Below are 25,019 nucleotides of genomic sequence, written 5' to 3'. Positions count from 1 at the left end.
CAAAGTTTAATGTTTCATTTTGGCAGAAAAAAAAAAAAAAAAACATTTTTATCACTTAGATTGAATTGGGTTTTCAGTCTTTTTGTTATGGAGATTTAACACATGCATATGTCATACAGTTGGCATTCATATTGAGAGTGACTGATAACTCCCAGAAGGAAAGTGCTCATAAATACATGATTTAAACAGGTGTGCACTTCTCTCTTATTTTTTGTAGTCAAAATGAATGAAAAGAAAAATAACTCAGACTTTCATATAAGCCTTTTAAAATAACATTGACACATTTTTTAGCATGTTTGATTAAAGGACTGAAGCCCTTGCTTGACATCTTTAATGTGTTTAAAATGGTCAATGACAATGCTAGGACAAGTTGTTCGGGAAATGAATTAGTAAGTGAAAGATAGTGTTTCAGCTGATCTGAAAAATGGTGAATTTTGGATCAAATTCACCAAACATTTACTTTTTTTTTTTTTTTTGGCAAGAAGGGCCAGACTCATGGAATAAATGCAGGAATGAATAAAAGAAGGCTAGTACAACTTTTACACAGTAGCTCATCTTTTATCCAAAGCACAGAGGGTTACATTCCCCCCCTGCAGTACCAGAATTTCTGGCTTCCAGAAAGTGACCCTCTAAACAGAGTGTAGGATATTCCAGTCTGAGCTTTTCTGTCATTTCTCCTAAGTTCATTTCACATAACATAACCAGTTACTATCTCTCATTTCTATCCAAGTTTGGCTGTGTTCCTTTCTTTGCTGCAAATTCCAAAATCTGCATATCAATATTCTGCCTTTACTATATTTTAGTCTTGTGCTATTATCAAGGTCAGGGACACACAGAATTTAGCATGAAGAACGTGACACAGGCAAAATGCTTAGTTGCAACAAAGGAAAAAAAAAAAAAAGCCCTTGGAAATCATCGATCTGAAAGGTAAACTGAAAATTGCAGAGTGGATATCCCAGATAGCAGAGGCAAAAGGCCTGCTTTAGGCTCAGTCCCACATTAACAGAAGATTTCCTCTGGCAAAATTCTTTGACTAAGTTTTCTGTAACCCTGCACCTCTCTCTCCCCCAAACAAGTTCATATCTTAACTTTTATGAACACAATAATATTGCTCTATCCTTTTTGTAGCCTTTCTTTCTCCAGAAAGGTGTTCTGCTTTCTGTTTCCCGCAATGGCCAGTATCAAATGCTACAATATAGGGTGTAAGCTGCAAAATGTCTATGATATGTTTTGGCATCATTTCAGCATTAAGAGAAACTCCTTTTAGATAGCTAGCAAAGTTTTCCTTATCTCCTAAATAATTTCTAGTTTCTATTCCAAAGAAAAGACCTATTTTTAAAAACTCAAAGAAAGCTTTATTGATCCTATATGAGTAGTAATGCTGGTGTCAGAGTACTAAGGGATTGGTAAAGGTCATTATTAGATAGTTGAGGGCTTTTTATGCTCTAGCTTGCATGCAGAGTGTTTTTCACAACAGATCATTCATAGAGAAGTGCAGAGTTCAAAATATAGAGCTAATATTTCTTTTTCCTTACAGAAGATTTAAAATACAGCGTTTTTCAAGCAATTTTTAATCTTAATAAGGGGAACTGCACAGAAAGATGTATTCTTATCCTATGTATACTTAAAGCAGAAAAAAGGATGACATCTTAAAAATACCACTGTCAACATTTTCTAATATTGTCACAATTGCATAGCTTAGTTCCTACACTATGCTGAATTTGGTTTATCCAAATTATTATATTAAAACATGTACATGAACCTGTTATATAAGATATTTAAGAAAATGTAGAAAAAAAACCATACTCGTTATATTTATTTAAACTGTTAATTGAATTTATGAATTTAGAATACCCTTCAAGGTCTAAAGGAAGATATCATGGTCTCTCTGAGGTTTGCAAGATGAAAAATGTTTGAACTTCAAAAATACTTGGTGTTGATATTTGTAAGGAAACAAATCACTTAACTTCCTGAAGCCTCACTTTATCCAAACAGGAAATTACTACAAAGTGGCACCTGTTTTTCCAGCAAGTGTATTGGTCTCTCTACTTTTTGTAAGGTGCTAGGTTTAGGGACAGCAAGGTGAACCTCAGAAAGTGGTCCTTATTGAGTGAAAAATCAAAATCATTGATTCAGTTTTCTTGAGTTTCCTAAAAATGCCATTAACTGGTATTTTTCTATTTCTTGAAAAATGCCCATGTTTACACCATATTCTGTAATGTCTTTATGGCCAAAGGAAAGGACATTAATATTTTAAGTGTTACTTATACAACCTGTTTGAAATATCTCATTTAGAGTGAAGTGAAGGGCTTTTTTTCCTCTCCATCTTCTGTGCAGGAATTGGCTAGAAACAATGATTAACTCAGTTGTAGATATACAAATTGTAGATGCTTTTCTTTTACTCATAGGCATTGAATCATCAGTTTTCTGTTGAATTTATCCTCAGCATGGAGATAAAATGTGAATTTTCTTGTTTTTCTTCTAAAGGTCTTACAAAGTTCCGTATGATATTTGAGAAGTGTTCTGTGATTTACAGCAATCTGGAGAGTGAAGCCAGTTGGAGAACTCTGAATCCTTCTTAAATAAACTTCAATGACAAAGCTGTCTGTGACTGCCAGAGGTCGAACCGGATGACTCATGCTGTTTCGTTCGTTACATCTATTCGAGTAAATAAAACTGTTCTACGGTGTGAGCCTGTAATTACTTGTTCAAGCCTGTACTATTTAAATATCAGCACAGTCCCTGACATGATTTGTGCCAAATAACAATCTCCTGGTCAATTCCTGGGCAGTGTTCAGGCAACAGCATGTGCCAGGGATCACTCTCAACAGGCAGTTTGGATATGAACATCCTGTTGTAGGGGAAAAGAACACTTGATAATATGCCATGCCAGATAACCTCAGGGCCAGAGAATGTTTCCTGCATGTTTAAACATCAATGGTAGTAATTCCCTTTCAACTGCATTATGAATTATGATCATGAAATCTGTGGAAAAATAAAACCAAAAAGATTCAATTTTCTCTAAACCTATTTGTTGCAGGTCTTCTTAGGAACTGTTAGAAATCTGAAGTTTTATGTCCTTATGCAAGAACTTTACAGAACCTTCTTTACCAGCTGAAGTGATTCTGAATTGTCCCTAGAGAGGAAAATTGCCCTCTATGCAGGTGAAATACCTTTAGACTCCACAGAGAATACTACTCATGGACGTGAAGGACAATTAGCTCACTAGTGATTTTCTGCAATATAATTAAGCTTTGTATAATCAAAATTCTCTAGCTCTAAGCAACTTCTGAATTTAAAGCTACATTGGAAGGACCTAAGACATGTAAACAACATCTCAGGGGAACAAATTTACAAGAAAATGGAAATTATGAAGATACAGTCCAATCGTAAAACACTACCTCAAGCAAAAAACCTCAAACAATGCAGGCAAAAGACAGGAGGTGAAAAGGATATCAAGTTTGACAAGAGGAAGAAGTAAAATAGTATTTGGAGAGGTTTTTTTTCATAAGGAAAGAAAAACAGTATTGTGAGAAATCTGGTAATATCTCCATCTTGGGTTGTAGAAAGTGGATCTAATAACAAATTTTGATCATATGTACACAAGATGTTAAAGAAGAAAGGCAATTTCTAAGCCCCAAAAATGAATGTAAGTTGTTAAAATGACTAGGCAAAATATTATGCTATTGCATGAGGGGAAGCTCTCTTCACATCACCATGTAAGAAATATATCATAAAGAAACAAAGAAAATTTCCCAGCAGAATATACATCCTATCCTGGCACTAGTTAGCTGTCTGAAACCATGATTTACATCCAAGAAAGTCTAGACTGCATGAGATAAGTTAGCTTCGTAATTGACTTTGTCATTCCCTATTTTGCTTTTATTATTTTTTAATACATATTGCGATCTCATGGATTAGTATTTCGGTTTGAGAATTGGCAATCCTTTACCTTGAAATATGATCAACCAAATCTATAGATATCAAGGTGTTGTTGCAATAAATAAGATGTCTTTTGAGAAGCAAAATAAAAGACTTTTTAGACAGGATTATGATGAGAATGAGGGGGAATTTGCTGATAACCCACTTCGCAGCAAGATCCAGCATCATTTGCACATTTTACTCCCTTTGTTTTGCTCTTGTTTGGCCTTTCCTTTTGGAGGGCTGTGGTATGCCTTCCCTGGCAACCTGGGAGTGGTATGTATTCTCTGATTTCCAAAATAAAATCATGGCCTATTTGGAGGCAAATACTTTGCATTTTTATAATACAGCTTAAGGAGACCTTAAGCAACCTTCTCCATCCTCAGTGCCACATACTACAATTAATGCATTTATGTTTTTTTCTTGAGATTACTAAGGTAATAACAATGATGTTGTAGGCCAGAATAAAGACTGAAACTGCTACCATAGACTTTGTTCGAATACAGTGCAGTAGATAGACAGCTTCATGCCATGAAGACTTTATAGTACAGGGCTCACTATGAACAGGAACTCCCTATTTTGTCAAGGAAAGAATAATAGCGTACAGATGATAAAATAAAATTTGAAAATAGTACATTTAAAAGTTGAAAACTACTAAAGAGTTAGTTTATCTAGGTCATTACCCCAAATTGATGTGTTACAACAGGGAGAGAAGCCAGTGATGACAGACTGCCCAAGATATCAGTCAGAGGGATCTTGCCAGAGGTCACAAAAGATTAGTCTCTTCCAAAGCTTATCTAGAAGCACTACTCAAGTGTTATGGTAATGGCCATAGACTTAAAATCTGTATAAACAGTGAAGAACAGAAATACAGACATAAAGAGTAGCATTATTTAGTGAGAATCTTGGCTTTCAAAAATACAGATTCTAATGATCTCCTCATGTTTGTAGAGAGAATCTTAAACATATAAAGTGCAATTTTGAATCTCAAAATTTTTAAAGAAATAGAAAAAATACAAACTCATTCATGATATTCTTAAAGAATAACTTCCTTTGATAGCGTATATACAAATATGCACAAAGAAGAGAACTTCCATGACAGTATTAACCAGTACAAATATTTCTTTGACCATGATAGCAGACGGATTAACGTAACAATAACAAGAACAACAACAACAATAAAATTTCTATAAAATTATGCTTGTAACACTTAAGCTTGTAAGATCTGTGGACCATATGTCAGCTTTTAAAAATGTAAAAGCAATGTGGATGTTGTAGGGAAAGTTTCTTCATTGAAGAAAGAATCCTGTTTGGAGTAACTTTTCCCCTCTTGGGTTTCTTGAGAGCCAGTTAGGCACTCTGTTTTTTGTTCAGCAAAGCAATTAAGTACATGCTTATTTCACATTGATTATATCTGTAAGCAGTTAAAGTGCTAATAATTAAACATGAACTCTGGCCCTTTGCTGAATATGAATGGTTTAAATGTGTTTGTTCAGCTGGAGCTAAGATGCAGCTAAGTTGCTGCAAAGCTTTTCTGTAATGCCAATAAAGGTGGAGGATATAGTCCATCTAACTGTCATATCTTCTACTCGTCTTTGACCATGTGTTATAATTTTTTTATCTCTTCAGCTTTTGTATTTTAACATCCATATATATTTCCAGAATGCTTATTAAGAATGACACAGCATTACTTTCTTTTTTTTAAAAAAAAAAGGAAAAAAAAAAAGGAAAAAAAGGAAAAAAAGGAAAAAAAAAAGAAAACACTGTGATTTTCAGTCCTCTGAATTAATGCCCTTATTTTCAGAGATTTTGCTTAGGAAAAAATAGAGAGGCAATTTAATACACGCAGCTTGGTCTCCTTTATCCAGAAAGCATGGTCCTGGTGTATTGTAGGTGGTGACATCTGAACTGGTGCCCACTAAGACAGGCTGAGAGCCCTTGCGGTACCCTCCTCACTGAACGTGGTTATCTGATCTGACACAGTACCAAAAATACTGGTAGACAAATAATGTCCTGTCCACTGCCTGAACAAATGAGTCTTCCTAGAGATGAGAGCCAAGATATCTGAGTTGGTTTTCTGTGGTGCCAAATCAAGTTTGACAGAGTTTATTAGCTTAGGATCAAGGCCACGATAACATTGCTATTTTGCTTCAGCTTGAATCCTCAGTTTGAGGACTGTGCCTGGTCTAATAAATCCTAGAGAACTGAGCTAGTTTCTTGTAATGCCAGCTTGACTATCTGCACCCATTGTGTACTACTTTGTTATGATCTGTTCAGAAGCTTGAAAATCCACCATTTTAATCAGACAACTGACTTACTTTGACTGCAGCACACACTATTTCTGATCAGGTAGAAAAAAATTGCTTAGAGGAAAATTTCCCAACATCGTTTACCAATGAGAGAGGACTATAATTCACTTGATTTCTCTGTTTTTGTTGAATGACTCAGGTTGAGATAAGCTGCATGGCTTCATAGTTAGACATTCAAAAATATGAGGAAGGTAGATATTGACTTTTGTTTGTGTAGTCAAATGGAAACATGGCAGTTTTAGGTCTTACCTTTAATTATGTTTTGTATTCATGAATTTCCTAAATCAATAATTTGTCCAAAGCTCCTGACATGTTGCTCTACTACTGATTACTTGAGGTAAAGCACTACCATAACTTTGTATACAAAGCCAAAAGTCAAATAATCATATTTCACAGCTAATAAATTACATTATTTTTGGTTACTTTTCCATGTGCAAATGAATCTCCTTCCTCAACGGTTTGTCAAATAAACTTATTATATTAAAAAGACTTCTTAAAATCATTTGTGGAAATATTTTTTGTTAGAGAACTTGCTTTCTTGTAGTAGTATATGTAAAATATTGTTTTAAATGCTAGATGTTCTGACTGGATGAACAGAAATAGGATATTTTCTATGTCTACAACAATATCTTTTAGAATCAGAGATTTCTGGCATCGATGTAAATGATTAAAGACATAAAATTTGCTTGCTTTTCATATCCTGAAATAACAACTTGAAATGCATGGTTTCAACAGTTGATCATGACATCATGACATCTGGAAGAAAACACAAAAGAACATAATTCAGACAGGCAAAAAACAGATGAGAAAGAGTGAATATGTTAAAAATCATTGTTCATAAGAATATGAACTTTTTATCCCCAGCTTTTTAAAACAGAAAAATAAGAGTGAACACTTGCTTTGGATGTCTTTTTAGCTTCTAATAATGACATTCCAATTGTCAAATACCAAACAACTGCAACCACACATCAGTATTGCCATTGATTTCTGTGAGTGTAATATTTAATATTTGGGTTAAGTTACATAAGCAAGAAGTAAAGCAATGAGGAGTTGTTTACACAGAAACTAACCTCTAATCTAATAACATGCCGAAAATAAGTTTATAAATATTTCTTGCCTATTGGCTTCAATGGGCTTCATTTCCTTTGGACACTAATTTTGTATCAGATTTATTCTAGGATGTTTTGAAAGACATTTTCCACCTGATTTTCTAAGTATTCTACACTTGCATATCTTTTTCAGCCTTTCACACATCAAATCTACAGTAACCACAGCAATAAACAGAACTTGAAAAGTAGTAATAATAGTATCTACAATATATAGGTGTTAAAAATATTTTTCAAATCTAAAAGGGGTTATTTGAGTCTCTGGTTTGTGATCTTGCCATGAGAAATATTAATGATTTATCTATCTGCATCTTTATATCACTGCCAATCAAACAACTGCTGAATGTTGTTGGAACATTTTTTATTTTTGATATTGAAACAATAACTGGTTGTGTTCTTTTCTTGAATGTGTGTTTTATTAACATGCGTAAAGTCAAGTATTTTTATATATTTCTGAATTATTTAGGTATTATCAAAATCTAATAGTCACAGCTCAAAACCCTAAAGTAATTGCTAAGGTTAAACTGACCACTTTTAATACAGGGTGTCATTTTAATCTATGAATTTTCTACTAATAATGTAATGATCATCAAATCTTGCTATACTTGTGCTAAGCAAAAATGAAATAACTATTTGGCAGAAGCTGAAGTCTTTGCAGATGTGCATATAAATGCTTTCTGATAACTGATGATATTTTCATTAAAATAATGAGCAGAGTGACTATAGAGCTGACTCGGTACCTACACCTTTCAAGTCACAGAGTTAACTGAATATTTTAGCAATCATTTTTAACTTCCTATTTATACAGTTAACACTTCGATAGGGTACTTGATGATGATGTCGAGATATAAAAGGGCAAACATGATGACTGGAACTGTTCCACTTTAATTCTTCAAGAAGATTTTTTTTTAATTTAAATTAGATAATGGCACAGAACAGAATTCTTTCACCTGCAGTTTTAATGAATGTTATCAATTCCCTGTTTACCTTATATTTTTTTCTAATTCTTCTGAGACTAAAGATAGTCCCATGGGCAATCTAGGAGGGAGAAGATAAGGTGAAGGGCAGTGCAATTGTGCAGATATCATTGCATTATAGGATTGCATCATGCAAGATTTTAGGTTTGCTTGAAACTTCCCTGGTAAACTCTGGGATATTTAACAAGGATTGATTTTCAGTGAGAGGTTCTAGGAAAGCCCTATCATTTCCTCTTCTAAGAAATGCTGCATCAGCTTCCAAGAGCTGAGGAAGCATGGCTAGGACTCAGCTGAGGTTGAGCTAGAGATCTCATGTCCAGCATCCTGTGCCTTTCTCATCAACTGACCCAAAGCGAACAAACAAATAAAAAAATGGAAAAAAAAAAAAAAGCAGGGCAAGTCAGTGGTCACAGTATAAGTATCAATATTCATAGGCTTTGCTTTGATAATTGTTGATATTAGTGTGCTAATTTCTACAGTTACCAATTCACCATTAAGTTATTATGCTGGAGGGGATAATAGCTGCAAGCAGAAAGAAAAAGAACATCTTAGAAAAATGCAGTTTAAAAGTTTGTCAAAGAAAAGATGCGAATACAGAAAAAGGTGCCAGCATTAGTACCCGAACTCTTTGGCCTTTTGCGTTTTAAGGACATTATTTTTCTGGCGGGGTATAGAGACACCAAGGGCTTAGAAGCAGCCTGCAAAAAGAAACGTAATTAAGACCAATTTGTTCAGCCTTCAAGCTGCTAAAATAACTGCCATGTTCTGGTCTCTAGCTAGGTGCATAAAAAGCTTCCTTTTTCATTCTGCACATTAGCATTGAGTTTCTGCTTAAGGGTGCAGTAGAGGTGTGCCAAGGGAAGCTACTGTTGCTGACGCAGTTCATGTTCCTCATTTGACAACTGATGAGTAACAATAATTCTAACAGTATTAGACATTTGAAGCCATTTCCTGTACATTCAGATATGGCCACATGGCTTGTTAAGTTAGAACAAATAATAAAAAATAGATCTCTCTTGTTTTTTTAATTAAAAAAAAAAGTCTGTCCATGTATTATACATTAAAACTGTGCTAGAGTATCTAGTTAGAGCAGAGACAGATTTGTTGCAGTCTGCTGCAGGAAATTTAATTGGCAGAGAGTCTGTTTTTGAAGGCTGTTGAAAACCAGGAGCTTACTGAACAGGAGTCCAAGGGCATGGATTGGGCCCCAAGTTATTTATATGAATGAATGAATGAATGAATGAATGAATGAATGAATGAATGAATGAATAGCAACATAATTAGATGAGTGTGTCAGTATTGCTAGCTTTTCATTTTCACTAGAAATAGCTCAACACCATGGGTTAGATTCTTTATAATTTTTGTCTATTTAAAAGGACATAGCTCTGCTTTGGCCTTAAAATTCCGTTCAGCATACGGACAGAATGAAGCCAAATGAAAAAGGGATAGTAAAGTCTATCTTTGGAAAGTAATTCTGAAGTGTGCTGTTTGTTTCTTGTAACAATGACCTGTGCACAACAGCCTGAGCTATAATGTGAAATTCTATGATTGTGTTATCTTAGCTTGCCTACTATGAGAGAAAACAAGTGCTTTTATTCTAATTCCTGTGAAAAAGATGGGAACAAGAAAACACTTTAAAGTGCTGGAATTTTGTGTTGTTCAAAGACAGATAAATCTTCCCTAAGATACTTCTTTGCATGTACAGAATTTTTAAATGACATCTGTTTCTTGTATGGATTTACTCATAAGCCATATTCAAACTGGGATGTGTAGAAGAGCTTACACAGGAAAGTAGAAGCAAATGAAAATTGTTTAGAAAATAGATGCAAGTGGCAAAATATTTTATATCTCTTACAGTTTTGAATTATTGTGGAATATTTTATCAGTGCCCAGTTTATAGTAGCGATTATTAGGAGAGGGAGGATAGGAATATTTCTTGCTGTTCTTTTTAAGCACGTTGGCAAATGTGAGTCCTGACTCCTATGTCACTGTCTGATCCTCCTTCCCCCTGCACAGTGGGGTAGAGGGACTCAGCATCCCAGTTTGGCTTGACAGGTCAGCCCTGTTTCTATGAAAACTACAAAAAGCCCCTGTTTTCTATGAAAACTAAAATAACCTGGAACTCAAAATGGTCTCAGGAGATTTTAAATTCTGCTGTAAGTCCATAGCCAGGAAATTAAAATATACAGACTCAGCTGTCCAGACTGTGCTCTCAAAGGCATATGAGGAAATTGCAATTTTTGAAACTATGGAAGATACTTGATCTGAAAATTAAACTACAATTTAAACTTTGTTATACTTCTGCTTGTTAAATGACATAGCTTCTTTTTCTTAACAATTGCCTGTTGAAGAATGACCGACTCACTCTATATAACCTTTAAACCATATATTCCTCAGATTTTATTTACAGACATTATATTTCTGCTACATCTAGCCCAGAGATTTCTATTGCAAAAATGAAGGCTTATTCCAGACTACTTTATTTGAATGTGTTTCTTATCTTACTGATCTAAAATGTAGATACGAAGTTTGTTGTGGCCATATCTTTCCCACTGATTTATACCCCTTTTCCATGGATTATTTTGAGAGGGTCTTTTTTCCATTACTGTGATCTTCATAGTTCATTTAGCAGTTAAGAGAGAAATGACAGTAACAGAGGTCAACCAGCAAGATATAATGTTTAGATCTGACTCATTGCCAGTTCTGAGTGTCCTGATCAAATGTTTTAAATTTAATATTTAATGAATAATGGCTAAAAAAAATTTTTAAAAGACCTGAAAAAAAGAACAAATACAAACCACCCAGGAGGGCTTGCATGTTAGAGGGAAAAATGGAATGCAGATGACTTTAAAAGTCTTGCTTGTTTTTCCTTGCTGAGTTGCCTTAAACATCGATATATGTTATCTTCATTTTGTCATCAAACACATCACCCGCCTGACAGAGTAGAATATTAAGATCTGGCATTACTAACCCTGGCATGTGAATCTTAAGATGACAACCACTGAAAAAAAAAAAAAAAAAAAAGAAAAGAAAAAAATAATTGGGGTGACTTTTAGCACACAACAGTGGTGAATGAATCATTTCACTGTATTCTAATTCTGAGTATTAAAGATATGGGACATGCCAGTTTGATTCATTTCAGGATTTTTTGCATTATATTGAGATGATATCTCCAGTCTTTTGGTCAAAAGTTAATTGTTTTGTCCTCTAGTGTTTTATAATTCTGTATTATTCCACTTACATATTTTCTTCATTGAAGTGCATGGCTACCTTATGTTAGAGACATTTCCATAGCAATATGGCACATCCAGCCTGCTAAGGACACCTACCACAGCATAACAGAGCCCATTTTTTATGGGAATGGTACTTCTAGAAAGGAAATTCTTGAGCATCCCAGGAAATTCTATTTTTCCTACCATCCACATAACTTGGGCATAAGACTGCAAACTTATATTTCAGTCTTGGGGTGGCACTGAAATATATCATAATTTGACATTGCTGATTTAAACGGATTGTTGACTTGAAGGGATTCTGCTTTCATTGTGGTTCATCATGAGATGATGCAGATTAAGTAATTTCCTGTATGACTAAGTATAGAGAAAATCACCCATTTCAAAGATGAATTTGAGTAAATGGGTTACAGAATGAAATAAAGGAATCATTTAAAAACCCCAATTTTGATGCTACAGTGTGTCACAGTCGGGTACAGGCCAGCAGGATGACTCACAGTGCTGCAGAAAGATAGGCACATGTATCCCTATCAGTTCAATAAGAGAGCTAAATTCCCTGGAAAGTTAATCCAGGGAATGTGAAAGGGGTAGTCAATCAGCAGGGCAACAGGAAATGCAAAATACAGTGGTGACTGAGACATTCAAAATCTCATAACAGCTTTGATGACTGACTCAGGACTTGAGCTTTAAGTCCTTGGATCATTTTGTAGCCAAGATGAGCAGTCACCTTGATAGGCAGGGTAAATCTTTTAAAATAGGAGGAGGAGGGCCCTTCATTTTTAAATAACTCCTTAAAATTAAAGCATTCTTATCAAAAACAGGAATTTGGAGCTCGCTTCTAATATTCACCAGAAATGACTCAAATTTACCCTGCTACTTTGCAGAGGACTTTCCTAACTTCCAAATGGGACATCATAACCTTACTACGTAAATCATTAGCTACTGTGCAATCAGCACTGTGGAAGGGATATCTGGCTCCACTCTGGAGTCTATATTGATGGTCTCTTTAATGTGTTAGTCCTCCTTACAGTGAATTTCAGATGTGTAAGTCTCCAGATAAGACATGTGTACAGGGAATTTTTAGGCCAAGCAAGGGAGACATCTGGTAAGTTTTGGCAGCTCATGAGGTTGAGAGTTGGCATGAAAATATGAGCATTCACTTTTGTGATTATTCGGATTTAAAGCATCTAGTAAGACCACTCTGAATTCTGTTGTCAATACAAATCCTATCCTTTGGCAGAGAATTTAAAGATTTCAAAAACTGTGTCACTGCCAGTTCTCTTCCAGATCTAAAGTTCTAAGACCCTTGTCACATATAAATGATGCAACAAGTCATTACAAAGAGGAAAACTCAAAGACATGATGCAACATGGAACTTCTCTGCTTCTCATGTTTAGATTGAAGGTATGCATGAAGCAAGAACAGGCTAAAGGTCATTATGATCCGCTACCTCTGCTTTGATGTGATCGTGCTCATTTTCTGCTATAACTGTTGTTCTGGACAGCCAGGAGTCAGGAAAAATGCTGTTTATCTGACAAGCCACTCTGTCAGTAGCCTGATAGGGTGGTAAAATACCCCTCTGTCCTTGAATTCTTGGTACAATGATAACCTTCGTTTCAGTTTCCTTGATGAGTGTTATATAGAGCTCTGTACCCATAGCCTGAAATCAGAAGCTAGATAGCTGTTACATGATGTATGGAATTGCAGTCAAAAATATGACATGAGGAATTTCTAAATAATGCAGATAGCACCTATATGAATAGCAGAATATACAGCAGCACAAATTTGTCAGACACGATAAAGACAGACAGCCCTGAAAACATTTTAGCCTCTGAATGTACTGCTGCAGCTAGATATTCCAAATGTAGTAAATAAATATTTACTAAAAAATGCATATTTGAAAATATATTCTAACATGAACCTAGTACTCATGGATCAGGATTCCCACTCTGTCACAACAGCACAAAATATATGGAAGGAAGGGAGGAAGGGAGGAAGGGAGGAAGGGGGGAAGGGGGGAAGGGAGGAAGGGAGGAAGGGAGGAAGGGAGGAAGGGAGGAAGGGAGGAAGGGAGGAAGGAAGGAAGGAAGGAAGGAAGGAAGGAAGGAAGGAAGGAAGGAAGGAAGGAAGGAAGGAAGGAAGGAAGGAAGGAAGGAAGGAAGGAAGGAAGGAAGGAAGGAAGGAAGGAAGGAAGGAAGGAAGGAAGGAAGGAAGGAAGGAAGGAAGGAAGGAAGGAAGGAAGGAAGGAAGGAAGGAAGGAAGGAAGGAAGGAAGAAAATACATTGACTTGAGGGTAATCTCTTTGAAGAGAGAGAGAGATGCTGCTGCTGAGATAAAATTTTATTTAAATTATCAGCATATGCATGGGAATTATAATACCAGGTGCTTCTTCTCAGTTGGATTAATTTCATCAGCACACCCAGTGCATGAAGGAAATACTTAACAATATTAACTGCAGCAGGACAGTAGGCATAAATGTCATAGAACAGCAGGATGGACACACCCTACTGGTTTTCAGAAGATGGCTTTCGGTCAGCAGCATCCAAGGAAAAGAAAATACTTTGGCACTGCTGCAACAAGGTTTAGCCATACACTTGTCATGTGAACACACCTATGAGTTTAGCAGTTTTGGGGATCTTTTCCATCATTTTTGATTTTGATGAAAAAGTGTATGGATGCAAGGTATGTTTTTCTTTCAGCAAGGTTCTCATAGCAAATCTAATACTAAACAATCACTGATAAACTTTGCAAGAAAAGGAACTGCAAGCCACAGACCCAGTGAACTGATTAATCATGTGTTTCAGAGCCCAACAGTATATGAAAAGACAGGGCACTGCTGGAACACCCATTTTTTTTCCAGGGTGCTTACTGAGGTTCAAGTGACAGGCAGATCATGTGTCCCAGTGACACGCAATAAAAAGAGGCAAGCTGGAAAGACAACTGAGAAAACATTATCTTATTTTGCTAACCATAAAACTGACTGAAACAACAAAAAAATAAATCATACACACTTTTTTTGGGGGGGGGAGGTGTGCATCTTTTAAATTTTTTTTTTCAAGGTGGTGTAGAACACACTGTCTACAAATTTCAGTTAACAAAAAGAGACAGTCACACAAAATCTACAATACTTACAAAAATACAATCCCCAATGTCTTTCTGTGTGAAACACATCGGGAATCACTAGCTACATACTATAGCTATATACACTAGCTATGTAATTTATACTGAGTATTTGTTTGAACATTTAACCTGGGAAACTTTTAATCTCTGGCTTGATGCAATTGCAGGTGCACCACCTTTGTAATAAGCTATCACCTTAACTCTGAGAAAATCATTTTGCTCTTTATGTTTCACTAAGTAAAACTGGAAGCGTGACTCTTGACTGCTCAAAGCAAGAACAGGAAGACGAAGAAGTATATTCTTTAATATTTTTATCTGAATAAAAGTGGCAGCATTTTATGCTACAGGAAACAGATTGAAGTGAATTCTGTGAATAAAATGAGCCCAGCAAAATTCCAATAATTTCAAAAATTTAGCACAGGATAGAAAATCTTCAAAGATTTTATACAGAATGGGTAACAACTATGATGCAGCCAGGGAGAAGATCAATATGCCTATGATTGCTAGCTCAGTTTCTTTAGACTGTCCTACACATCATGAGTAGGGAACAAAATGTGTGAGCAACCATGCAGGCAGAGAAAGAAGCAGGAGAGAATCTGCCCAACTGGAGCTCTCCCAAGATCCCAAATCTTTTCCACTGAGAAAATCCCCAGGAGCCCTACTGGCAAGGTGGCTGGGCAAAAGGTCGCCTGAAGCCTTGCTGTGCTAGGCTTCTTCCAGAAAGTCTTCCCCTGGGCAAGTGAGGCTCCTGGGCAAAATGCTCGCACATCCAACAAGGGGAAGCAGAAGTTTTACTTCTGCTGACGCGAGGGAGAGATGGGCCCAGCGACCCTAAAAAGAGAAGAGCTGGCAACTCCAAACTACCCTAGGAACGCAGGCTCTCCTCACACTACCTGCCACACACAGAGCTGCTCAGGTCACCACAAAAGCCTTGGCTGCAGCACGAGGAGCAACCCGTGAATCTTCAAGGCTCTCCAATGCTCAATGGCCCTCTCCTTGAACCCTGTGTGCAGGACAGCACTGCAGTGGGGTCTGCAGCCACCACTTCAGCCAAGCTGAACTGCTGCTGGCTGCAAAGGAATGCCCTGTCCATTAAAGCACAGCCTTGAGGTCCCCTAGGCACAGCTGGTCCCCCCAGGCCAGCTGGACACAAGCATGGGGCAAAGTGAGCAGAGCCTGACTCTGCAGCTGCCTTATAGGTGCGGTGATACAGGCATCACTGGACGGCTCCAGTAACATCACAGGTCTCTCGGGTCATATGACGTGTTAAGTGTCTCAGGTGGCCTGCTTAAAATTTTTGTGGTGTCTCTGTTTCCTGTTCTGTCTCAGTGTGGCATATGGCAACGGGCACTGGGTTTAGTGGGTGCTGGAGCTTGATGAAGGAGTTGTGTGATATTCAGATCCCTGGGATGAGGAATGTATGGCTGTGGACTAGTGACTATGGGTCCTGACAAGCCCTGCCTCTGTGGCCCAGACACTGAAATTCTCACAAGTTTGTGGGGCCAGATGGTATCTAGACGAGGGTTTTGAGGGAGCTGGTAGAAGTGCTCGTCAAGCAGCTCTCCATCATCTACCAGTGGTCCTGCTCAACAGGGGAGGTCCCAGATGACTGGAGACTTGCCAGTGTCTACACTGGCACCCTGAACCTTCTACAAGAAGGGTTGGATGGAGAATCTGGGGAACTACAAGCTGTCAGCCTGACCTCAGTATCAGGGAAAATTATGGAGCAGATCATCTTGAGGGTGATCACACAGCATGTGCATGACAAATATAGGATCAGGCCCAGCCAACATAGGTTCATGAAAGGCAAGCCCTGCACCACCAAATGCATCTCCTTCTATGACCACATGACCCGCCTAGTGGATGAGGGAAAGGCTGTAGGTATTGCCTACTTAGACTTCGGTAAGGCCTTTCCAACAGTTTCCCACTGCCTTCTCCTGGAGAACCTGGCAGCTCATGTCTTACACAGGTGTACTCTTCGCTGGATGAAAAACTGGCTGGATGGCCAGGCCCAGAGACTGGTGGTGGACTTATATCCAGCAGGTGACTGGTCATGAGCAGTGTTCCCCAGAAATCAGTGTTAGGGCCTGTTCTCTTTAATATCTTTATCAACAATCTGGATGAGGGGATTGAGTGCACTCTCAGCAAATTTGCTGCCATGCTTCCCATGGCGGGGAAGAGTATATCTGCTTGAGGGTAGGATGACTCTGTGGAGGGATCTGGACAGGTTGGATCGATGGATAGAGACCAATCATATGAGGTTCAACAAGGCCAAGTGCCGGGTCCTGCACTTCGGTCACAACAACCCCATGCAGCACTTGGGGCAGAGTGGCTGGAGAGCTGCGTGGCAGAAAAGAATCTGGGGGTGTTGATTGACAGCTGGCTGAACGTGAGTTAGCAGTGTGCCCAGGTGGCCAAGAAGGCCAACAGTATTCTGCCTTGTATCAGGAACAGTGTAGCCAGAAGGACTAGAGAAAGAAGTTCTTCCTCATATAATGATGGAACTCTCTGTGTTTTAATTTATACCCATTACTCCCCCATCCTCCGTACATTCTCCCCTCAGGCATTTGTATATATTGATCAGATCCCCTCAGTCTTCTCCAGGCTAACAATAGCTCAAGAATTTGTAGCTTACTAAACACAACCTCAAAACTGCCAGATGGAAAGGAACCTGTTTTATTTGTTTTTTCATAAGTAGATTTGAAAACTTTGATGGGCTATTAGTATAATTCTATACCATAAATTGCCTAAAAGACTAATACTACCTTTGAAAAAATGACTGACCTCACATTTGCTGTTAATCAAAGTTAATCAATGAAATATATTGTATACTTATTTTTAAGAGACAACTTAAGAATATTTGAATAGACGGATATAGGCAGCAACCCAAACTAGATAGGTAAAATGACTGCACGCATATCTTACAGACTTTTTTTTTTTGCATTCTCTTGGTAATTATAACCAATGTTTTCACAATGGTTTGGGATCTGATATTTTCACTGAAATACCCTCCATTTTTCATTATACACAACTAAAAAGGCCAGCGGAGGCACTTCAGATTAAATACCTTTATTTTCATCCTTTGTAGCTTTGCAAATGAAACTTGTCAGTCTTCTGGTTAATCCATTTTCTGATGAGATTTTGCTAGTTAAATACTATTAGTTATGGTATATAACAGTGTTTTGGAGATGGAAATTTCTATGATCTGCAGAGTCATAAAAAACTCCTGTGGGAAGCAGAGACCAGACCTTGAGAAAGAAGATGTTTGCCTGCCTAGGCTGAGCAACAAGGAGCACGGATGCAGCTGCTCAGCCCAATTCACAGGCAGCTCCCCCTGGAAACCTGTTGAAGCCGGCCGCTCGGCTGGGCTTGTAGCCAACTTAACCGCAGACTTCCTCCAAACTAGCTTTGGGGGTCAAACACAACAAATGAGGAAGAAGAGGAGGAAGGCAGGACCCTCAAAATGAGGGCTGGGACCCCCGACTGGTGTGCGCGCCTGCGCACCCGGGGGCAGGGGGGAAGGGTTGCGCGGCTGAAGGCGCAACTTTGTCCGCAGAGTTTGTCCGTCCCCCGACTTGCCTCCTGGGTCGGAGTGACCCTACGCGCCAGGATGCACTGGGCAAGGAGAGGACAGTGAGGAGAGAGCGGGGGGAGGGGGGAGAAGGAGAAGCTCCTAATTCTGAGGCCTGAACTGTCTCCGTGGGAGCTGGTCAGCAACTCTCTCTCTCTGATCTGCCAGCTGGAGAGCATGTTCAGGTCCAGTATCCTGCTGGCAGGTATCACCTCATGAGTAGTTATCCATACTTGGCTTCTTTTTGTGCTTTCACCTGAATAAATGCTCAATGTAGTCACCTCATTCTGCATGATTATTGCCGAATTTCGCGCCCATCCAGAACAAATAGTTATATAAATGTAGTTTGGATTACAGTCATTATTTGATTATCAAAATGTTTCTTTAATTATTGGAAGATTTGTGATTTTTTACAAATCTGTTTATCACTTTCTCATTTTATGCAAAATACTGTCACATTCATTCAGTGTTCTGCTGACTAGAAGTAGAGGCCTATATTTACATCTCGCAAGTGACCATAATTCCTTTATCAGTGGGAGCAGCATTTGGAATACTTCGACCAAAGATAACTGTCTGAAAAGGGTGAGATGTACTGCATCCTAACATCCTTGATGGGACTGATTTTTCTCCATTGACCACAAAAGGGGCCTAGTATGATCAGCTCTTTGCAGATGAACTAAAACAATGTGGGATGAACCCCATTCATAGAGTCCTGTAGAGGCACTGAAAGTTGGTTAAGGACACAAAGGCCTTCAGGACAGTCCAGTGTGCTTGTGGATGCATGCACAGAGGTAGAAATAGCAATTAATAAAAAGCTGAGGAGAAAAACAAGCGAGCAATGACTTAGTTAACACTGAATAAGCTTTCGAATCTTCTCCACATGAGCTTCCTCAACTTTAAGCAGGCTAATAGATTTTATCTTTATTATGAACTCATTAATAGAACTTACACTTTCTTCATAGTACATACAGGAACCTTACAAAACAGCTTTAGCAAAGATATTCGAGTTAAATTTATTTGTACTACCTAAAAATCTGACTCTGATTCTTTTGTGAGTGAATGAGACCTGAAACCAAATGACACATGTTGATATCATTTATCATGTTCTCCAACAATAAGATAATTGATTATGATAAGAAATCCTCAAGCAAACATGAAACAGAAACACTGGGGAATAGTCTTTGAGAATGTTACAGCTATTATTCATATTATTAGCAAGTTGAAATGATCATCTCAAAAGTATCTGTTCTCACAACTTGCCAAAAACCTAAAGCCTCGCTTCAGATTTTGATTTCTGACTTAGAACTGTGCCAGGAAATAATATTGTTAAGCTGAAAAATATTTTTATCTTTTCAATATTTTAACTTAAGATGAATTTATTGGTCCACATTACTTGAAAGGTTACAAATTCATGAAGGTATGAGATGTTTGTGATAAATTTTGCATTTTACTGAAAAGTCTCTCCCTTTTAATGTTTTGTCTAAATACTAGCATTAACAGTAACAACATTATTGAGCCTAACTCTCTACAAAATTAAAAAATGTATATTAAAATTAGATTAGATAAAGAGGAGAGAAAAAGTTATTTCTGGATATACCATATTCACAGAAGATCAAGCTGAAATAGAATTTGATGAATATATATATGTATTCATACGGATATGAACTCTTTCACTTTAACAAGTGATACTTCAGCTGCTGGCAGAAAATGCTGCAATGTGAGGCTTGATCACAACAATATCCTCTGAATTATTATTGCTGCCATTCACAGGGACAGATTTTCCATTGACTGCTATCATTTTGAAACCCTATCATTCTAATTCAAGCAGCTGCCTGATGGAAGTCATGCACAGACTGGAAAAATAGTTGTTTCTATTACAATGTGTTTATGTGAAAGAGGCTTCTGTTTAGTGTCACATTCCTGGAGTCTAGGCAGGACAAATACTTAACAATAATATTCATATTAAAAATTCATTGTTCTTAGAGGGTTACCGTATCTCTTTTATGTTAAAAGAGTATTTTTTAGTCAAGGATATAGGATAAACTGTGAAGAAAGGTTGAATTAAAGGATGAGGCTGTAAGGAAGATGTACATGGATGTCTAAAGGAAACTGACTTAAGTGTGCAAGCTCCAACAATTTAGGTGTCCTAGAAATGCTTCTCTGGAAGACACTGAGATATCCTGATTTAGGCAGTAGTTAGAGTTTTAGTAGTTAGGCTCTGAATTGTCCCCAGAAGACCTGAATTCATTTCACCTAAGTTTAGTTTGTTAATTAGGTTCCTAAAGTAGTAGAGGCAAGGGTTGGATCTGATCTAACTCATTGTTTCAACTGGATTAACATGTTGCCTGATCTAACAAACCCAGACTTCCTCCTGGGAAGGCACGGAGGCGGGGAGGAAGAGGAATTTTAGGATAAAAATTATCTAACCTGTTAAGACAAGCACATCAGAAAATGCCTGTTATCTCATTTGACTATACAGAGAGCCTATACAGAGACTATATTTGACTATACAGAGAGTCTAAATGGAAAGCTAATGTAATTTGCTCAGATATATAAGTCTCTCAGAAATCAAACAATTCTTATCAAAGAGTCTGGTGATACTTGGAATAAAGAGAGTGCATGCATAGCAAATGCAGGTACCAAGTTTTGGCAATCCATACTTCATTTACGATGATGCAAAAGGGAAACAAAAATTAGTGGCTGAAAATTCCATAACCCTGTCTGGAATTCCATCTCTCAATAAAGAACTAACGATGACTAACGGGGAGGGTGAGCTATTGATGAGTACATAATGACTGCTCTGCTGCTCTGTGCTTGTTGATCAAATCATTACTTAGTTTCTAAATCATTACCTCAGAATGCCTCGTGTGACATATATAGTCTGCATTACTGTTGGACTCTTTGTCCTACTTTGTGTTGTTGTTTTTATGTGTTATTTCAGGCTTTCACTGAGAACAAGAGGAAGAAGAGGTTTATCAAAAAACAAATGAACAAAAACTGAAACTGAAATAACTAAACTATTTACTGCAAATCTGGCACAACTTGAAATGATCTTTTCTTAAAGTGCCATTACACAAGGCCTTGGGGTATGCTAATATTCCACTAATGGAAATGTAACAGTAATGAATCACTGGAATCTCTGTCTTTGTCGAGGTACAAAGATGAATCAGCTGAAACACTATGCAGAAGATTATAAGTCTAGAATGACGGTTATCATTAGTAAAGGTTCCAATGTCTGATTTGTATATAGTAAGTCTCAAATCTCTCAAAATTGCTTGCAGCTGAGTTCTCTGGGGTCCAGTTAATAATTCTGTCTGTCTCACTGTCTTGTTGACAGCTTCTTGCTGAAGGTCATATTCTGATGAAATGGATCATTTTAAATACTTATTCTGCCTTTTGAGATATAATCTAAAATTTCTTAAAAGGAAGATGCTCAAAGACTCATTTTTTTCTTGATATGTGTATATGAGTATCATATGCATGAAGAAATGGTAAGTCCTTTCTGAAAATTTACGCCATGTATCTGGAATCTTATCGGAAATAGCTGCATGAATATCAGCTAGGAGAACTTTACTGGACTTGACTGAAAAATGCATATCATAATTTGTCCTTGCAGACACTTTCTACTTCTCCTATTTTACTATTTGACTGTTATCATATTCTGTATTATTTTTAATCCAATAAAATATGCAGTTTTTTCTTTTCCTCTTGTATCAACTGTAAGAAAAGAAGAAAATCCATGGAAAGGCACCAAATGAATATGAGTTGTCCACCACATGTTTTAATCCACACATTCACTGAAAAGTTTTGAATAAAAATGAAACCTAGGTTCTAAACCACACCCCCATCCAGACATATTAGTAGAGGTAAAAAACAAATGTAACATTGGGTAACAAGTTTGTATGTAAATAATAGGGAGGTTTAGTCTAAGGCTCATCAAAGAGCCTGGTATAATACGAAGAAGGCATATCCTGAGAGGCAAATCTCATCCTCAATAAACAGTGTTTTTCTGACTGATGACAGACTTGCACTTTCCTTCTCAGTCTCAGTGTTTACAAGGACAGTTCATTCGGCTCCCGCTTTTAGGTTATATAGTTTACACTAATGCACCTGCTTTTTGAACCATGCAATCATTTCATAGGTCTTATTTTCAAGATTCAATAAATTCAGCAGCTGGAACCACTGTGTCTTTAGATCATTATTATTATCCCTTGAAAACTGATCTAAGTATCAAATCAGAGCATAGGCATAGAATGGAACCATGCCAAACACTTCACAGGAATGGCTAAGACCTGACATTTCAAAGCAGTGGAACTGCCAGCTCCTGGAATATCATAAAATCATGCTTAGTAGGGCTATGCAAATAAGGATTGTAGAAAACTTTCCTCATGAACATACAAGAATGTGAATGCCACTGGATGGCATATGACTGCATGGTAGTTATTTGTTCAGTAGTATCTGACTTAGAAGTGATATAGAACAATTTAGTGCAAGAAGAATAGCATTTATATAATTTTATGGATCATTGCAAATTATCTTCAGTAGGACAAAGTTTCTTACAATCTCAAAATAAACTCTAATATGATGTCAGTTGTGTTATGCATCTTTTATATTAACTGAAGAATATCATCTAAGCTCCTTACAAGCTTATTTTTGTGGGTTTATCACCCCTAAATACTCTCAATTCAAGATGCCAGATCCTTTGTATTTCTTTAAGGAGTCCAAATAAAAAAGACTGAGAAGTCAGTTTGATAAAGCACTGTAATGCTTCCCTCATGTAAGTTTGTTTAGTGCTCCCATGCACTATTTAATCTTTCAAGCTAAATTTGCTAATTTTAATATCATTTAAAACTCACAAAGAAAAACTGAGTTTGAATTCTGAATATGGAAAAGAGCCGCATGTTATTTTTGCCTACTTTATTTATTTTAAGACATTACTGCTTAAATATTTACAGGGCATATTTTTAAAGTCAGATGAAAAGCAATGAACTGATGTCAACTATGCTATCAAAACACTTAGGTCTCTGGAGACAGACAGGATGAATACATTGATCTGAGAGACAACAAGCCTGGATTTCAGGGCGATGCTAAAAAAATAAATGAATTAAAAAGTAAAATTTGTGAACAAAAAAGTTAATTCTCAAGAAGCTTACATCAAGGGCTTTTGAAGGGATGTTTATTTTAAAATTTGGTGACTTCAGAGATGGATTTTGTAATTTAAACTACACAGACAACTTTCAGCTTTAAATTTAAGAGAATATTTTAAAAATATGTGTGAAGGACAGAATTGCTTATCTTTGACCTATAACCTAGACTGCATAGGATTATTCAGCAGCAAAGGCTCCCTCTTAAGAGACTGATCTTGTGCAACTGTCACTGCTTACAACTTCTTAAAAAGTACCTGGTGGAAGTTGGGAAAAGTGAATTTTTGTGTACTTTTGTGTACTTCTTCTGTACTTTATTTTTTGTTCCCTCTCTTGGGAATTATAATGTTGTTACCCTTGCTTATGCTCGTGTTTGTAGTACTTTTGGAAAAGATTATACTTTCTGAGCTAAAAGTAACAACATATATTTTGTACAGGTTTTTTTTCTTTTTCTTTTTTTCCTTTTTAAGTTGATGCTGTACTTCTAAGTAGACTTACACTGCATATTAAATCTGGACAGTGTCTGAAATTGTTCTCAAATTGTTTTCTTACCTAGATGCATCCCCATCTCAAAGGTAAGAGGCAAATCCCCCTGATCCGTCAAACTTTATGTTTGAACGTATGCAATTTCATATCTAAATGGTAGTTTAGTAGGTTGTTCCCAACATATTTAATCTCAGATTCTGCTTCCCAGGTGAGGCTGGAGCTAGTGTACTTTTAGGAATCAAGTGCTCTTTCCAACTGTGTTCCTCAAGCAGCAAATCAGATTTTTCCTACTCAGATGATGGCAGTTAGTTAGTTAATAATTTTCTATGCATAGTATACAGTTCATTTTACCACTACCATTCTATGGAGGGAGGTTCTGGTGTTGTTTTGTCATGGCTTAGATCTCCTCTGGCCTTTCTTATCTGCTACGTGGCAGCCATCTTGAGATTGTGGTAAAAGTGGTTGATGCCAATAATAGGAGGAGGGATGGCAGCTTGTTTGTAAGTTCTCTCAGCAGTCATGTGTTCTTGAAAATATCTTCTTCTGTTGATGTAAGGGAGAGTTTATTTGACTAACATGGCTATTATCATAGAATCATAGAATCATAGAATGCTTAGGGTTGGAAGGGACCTCTACAGATCATCTAGTCCAACCCCCCTGCACACGCAGGGTCACCTAGAGCACGTGGCACAGGACTGCATCCAAACGCGTTTTGAAGATCTCCAGAGAAGGAGACTCCACAACCTCTCTGGGCAGCCTGTTCCAGTGCTCTGTCACCCTCACTGTTAAGAAATTTTTCCTTAAATTCCTGTGGAACTTTTGGTGCTTCAGTTTCCGGCCATTTCCTCTAGTCCTATCAGTGGCCACCACTGAAAAGAGACCAGCAACATCCTTGCACTCCCTCCCTTGAGGTATTTATATACACTGATTTGATCCCCTCTCAGCCTTCTCTTCTCCAGGCTGAATAGGCCCAGCTCCCTCAGCCTCTCCTCATAGGGCAGATGTTCCAGGCCCCTGATCATCCTTGTGGCCCTGCGCTGGACTCTCTCCAGCAGCTCCACATCCCTCTTGCACTGTGGAGCCCATAACTGGACACAATACTCCAGATGCGGCCTCACCAGGGCTGAGTAGAGGGGCAGGATCACCTCCCTCGAC

Source organism: Tinamus guttatus, unplaced genomic scaffold (genome assembly GCF_059628265.1).
Source record: "Tinamus guttatus ecotype Peru unplaced genomic scaffold, ASM5962826v1 Tinamus_guttatus_pri_ptg000018l, whole genome shotgun sequence".
In the NCBI taxonomy this organism is placed as follows: Eukaryota; Metazoa; Chordata; class Aves; order Tinamiformes; family Tinamidae; genus Tinamus; species Tinamus guttatus.
The sequence above is the reverse complement of the archived record's forward strand: the minus strand, read 5'-3'. Positions refer to the sequence as shown.